General features: G+C 41.1%; 1 long non-coding RNA gene across 1 annotated transcript; it reads right to left on the reverse strand.

Annotated features, from left to right (window-relative positions):
* Window positions 1–216: 216 nt before the first annotated feature.
* LOC125504605 lies at window positions 217–3445 on the reverse strand. Its single transcript, XR_007281586.1, has 2 exons — window positions 1322–3445; window positions 217–1241 (listed from the first exon to the last, which is right to left on the reverse strand). It is a non-coding gene; the product is annotated as an uncharacterized LOC125504605 (long non-coding RNA).
* Between the last annotated feature and the right edge of the window lie 570 nt (window positions 3446–4015).

Genomic DNA, 4015 nt, shown 5'->3' on the forward strand with positions numbered 1-4015 from the left:
AAATGTCTCGCTGGCTTAATTGACCCACATATTACCCCAACACAATCTTGATTTTTTTATTGTGGTATTTAGCGTTACTAAAGCGACTAAATATGCATTTGGTAAAAATCCTGTCGAGTTCATAGACCTACTTTCCGCCGTACTATCACTTTCTATATGGTTCTAGTCTAGGAGCTAGCGATCAATATATCATAAGGACTAAGAATATATTGAATATTACAGTTTCTGTATTTTTTTATTTGCCTGTTAGCTTCAGATTCCATATCGGTTGCCTTTATATTTTTGCAAATATCCGTGTTTAGTAGAAGAATATATTGTAATGACCATTGCACAATATTGATACACTTTCTGGAGACATTTTATTAGTGTTCCTTGAATACATTTTGTAGGCCAGGGATTTCATGACTTCCTCATCAGTGAAACTCCTTGTTATTAGAGCTGCACAACCTTGTCCTTTCCTCTGGTAATACGCTTCCCTCTAGCCTTCCAACAGTTACACAATAAATGTAACAATATCCGCATGCTTTTGCATTTTAACGGTCATTTATGTGTTTATTTTCACTCGATTATTGTATTTATTCATTTTGTGTCCTCGGCAGTGTACATAAATAAATATCTGCATTTATTAACAGAAGAATGGCATGTAATTTGTAAAACACTCTCCTGATGTGTGTAACATTTACCTCGACTTCAAAGCATAACAGCAACTTTGCAGGCAAAACAGCGTTAGAATCTGTACCGGTCTGAACGCCAGGCAGTTATAGCTGATGGAAATTGAGAGGCATTGATACTCAATCGACTGTGCTCCCTAATTGGTCGGCAGCCGCCCTGACAATGTCGTTCCGACCCTGAGCGTGCAGCTGCAGCTAGATAGAATGCAGCTGAGGTCAAGGTCGCTTCCTCTCCAGCTTCCCCCCGCGAAAAGGCCGCCCATCGATTGGACGGGGGTAGGGTATAACCGACTAACGTCATTGCCAAGGACCGCGGGTCATGGAAAGGTCGTGCGCCAAGTTTCGGAAAAGTACAAGAGAAACTGTTGCCACATTGTGTCATGCAGCTGCAAGAGCAGACAGTATGTCCATCCGGACGACCCGTTCCATGGTTAAGATCCCGATTCGAATGGTGTAAGCCGGCAACGTGGGGGGCTGTTGACAGGGAAGCAAATTGACACTGAGTCGATGCGTCCAGGAACGCGTTCCCATTGGACGCGCTATTTGGTTTCTACAGCTCGATGCAGCAAGCTAAAATGTGGATGGAAAAAACTCAATTGCTCCATCTGTAACGAACACCAACTAATAACAAACTTAGATTTAACACTGACATGTTTTTTCAACGACTTTTTTCTCGCGTCCTCTGATAAACATATACTCCTAAAGTAATCAGAAAACTGTCTTCCACTTGTGGTGTGTACAGATGACAAAAATATCTTCTTCAATGATCCTTCTGGAATGTTAATAGCCAATCAAGCACACATTTCCATTTACATGTTTAAGTGGGTGTTGTGACACATCTCTAGGTTCCAGTCGCTATAAGTCGTGGAAATTACACTATTTTAATAAATTAATTGCCATGTCTGACTTCATTCCGTTTTGTGCAGTTTTGAACTGCGTGCAGCTCCATATCGGATGCATTCAAATCGAGATTACCGTCAGAAAAGTGTCTTTGCACTTTAAGTCATTGCCCCAACAAAATGTTGGCCTTCGCTACTCCAGATTTTTATACGTTTTCAACATATCAGCGTTTTGTTCATTCCTAATGCTATTGTGCCTTTAGTAAAACCTGTGGGTCATGCGATGGCCATGAGGCCTTGACGTCATTAGGTTATCTAGAATGTAACCCACGCGGTTTGACTAAAACGGAATGCAGGAGGACCTGCTATGGCTGCAGCAAGCCGAATCAAAACTGTTTTGCCCAAGAGTTATTTTCATTTATATGATCAAAGACTCTAATCTGGAAACACTGAAATCTGCTAGGTACTTACTACGCCTCTACAACGATCATGAAGGAGTTTCTGAAAAAAGTGGAAAGGCTTGTTGTTCTGCTTGCATTGAGTACGAATTTGGAGTTAAAAATGGATGTTCTTCTTTGCCTCTTTGTATCAGTTGACTCCCGCCATAGTCACTGGAGTTAGAGCTCGAACAGCCATTTCATCACTATGTGATGGCTTGTTTAAAGACTTCATCATATTCCCGATAGTTCATTTCGTCATCAATATGGTATGTCCAGTATTTTCCCCGGAAATGGCAACAATGCAATTCTTCGCTTATGCGACTTATTTGGCAACACCGGGATGAACGGATGAGATCCGAAATTGTAGGCAAATGTGAAGAGTAACCTCTCAAAGTCTGAGATCAAATTAGGGTCTGTGTTGTTCAGACATTTTGGATTGCTTCAACATTAAACTATGATTAAATTGCTGGCCGAAGCCGGTATAACAGGCCGAAGTTTGCCCGTTATTCACGGTCGCCGGCAGCAACCTTGACCTTGCTCCGCCTGGCGGAGCTGCATCGATTTACCCGCTGGGTGACCCCAGATCGTTCTGGCCCAGTTTTGTCACGAACTCACTTGTTACTGCACAAACCGACAGCCCTCACATCAAACTCTTTGATTTTTTAAATGTCTTCTTATTTTTTTACTCCAAAACAAAATTAAACTTTTTTTATATTGATTCTCCGTAGCTCCAAGTCCTTTGGTAGTTGGTTGCGATGGAAAGTAGGTACTGTAGACTTGGCTTTTTCATTGGCAATTGCTATAATATTATGTATGTTGTGTTGGTGCGAGATTGTCCGAGACCCGGTGAAAACATTATCTTATCGTGGCTGGCACTGCGAATGTTAATGCCAAGGTCGCTTCTCGGCGGCAGGCAATTATAACTTTATTAATAAACCCGAGAATTTGTAACTTTATTAGAGGGGAAAGGACGTGCTCGACCGTTCTGAGGTCGCATTCCATTCCCATAGAGGAGAAACGGTACTTCAAGTTTCCAAGTTCAGCTCCCCATTTTAAAGAACCACGACCTTTCAGGTCACCGCCTAGCTACCCCCTGCACATAACCTTATTCCACGTGTTTGGAAAGTGCCGCCATCCTGCCGCCCCGCAGCCTCGAGAGTATCGACGTTCACAACCCGGCGTAATAAACTCAAGGCTCGCCCTTGAACGATAACGGAGAAATTTATGGATAATAACGATAAACAAGGATGTTAGGAGCGGCGCAGCTTAACTTATAATACGAATGAGTAGCTCGCATTACCAAAAATTGGAGATATGACTGGAATTTCAGTGATTAAATGTGACACATCTGTTGAGCAACTTATAGACATTTCCTAAACCTACTTGACTGGGACAGATTACTGATTCTTAACTAAATTCTTTATAATGTGCTGTTATACTTGACCTATGGCGAAAGATTAAGCTACCTATACCTACTTTTGATGATTTCCTACACGCCACCAGATCTGACGGAAACCGTATTTTATTCAAGGATGACATTCATTTAACTTGAACGTGTCCCTCCTCTATAGATTAACGAATGTTTAAATCAATTCAAAGCGGTTAAAACTTGAGAAAATTTCCGCTTGCATATTGACTGTTCTGCAGTGTGTTTACCCCGATTATCTAGTTTCCAATTGAATATAAACAATAGGACATAATTATTGTTGTTATTGATACGAATGGAGTATCGGCTTTAAAAACACCAATCTAAAAATCTTTATCAAATTGACATTGGAATGACGTGGGTACAAAGGCGAATAACAAATAGCTAGTCGGCAACGGTTAGGTTCAAGGGCGAAACGTAGAATCCTCTCCGACAATAATCGGTTTCATGGTCAAACTGATAAAAATGGATAATTAGCTAATCATCGTCGTTTATTCAAATTATTTCGTACGGGGATTTGTTACGGCCAACTAAAATCGACCGTCGTTGACACCAAGGTTGATAATTAATTGGGCACTGAGTCGCATATTTTGCAACTCAGTGACATCCGACAGATAATTCTTATTTATATGATACCTA

This window comes from Dendroctonus ponderosae, unplaced genomic scaffold (assembly GCF_020466585.1).
Source record: "Dendroctonus ponderosae isolate FM_Combo_2020 unplaced genomic scaffold, Dpon_F_20191213v2 Dpon_F_20191213_5, whole genome shotgun sequence".
Taxonomy (NCBI): Eukaryota; Metazoa; Arthropoda; class Insecta; order Coleoptera; family Curculionidae; genus Dendroctonus; species Dendroctonus ponderosae.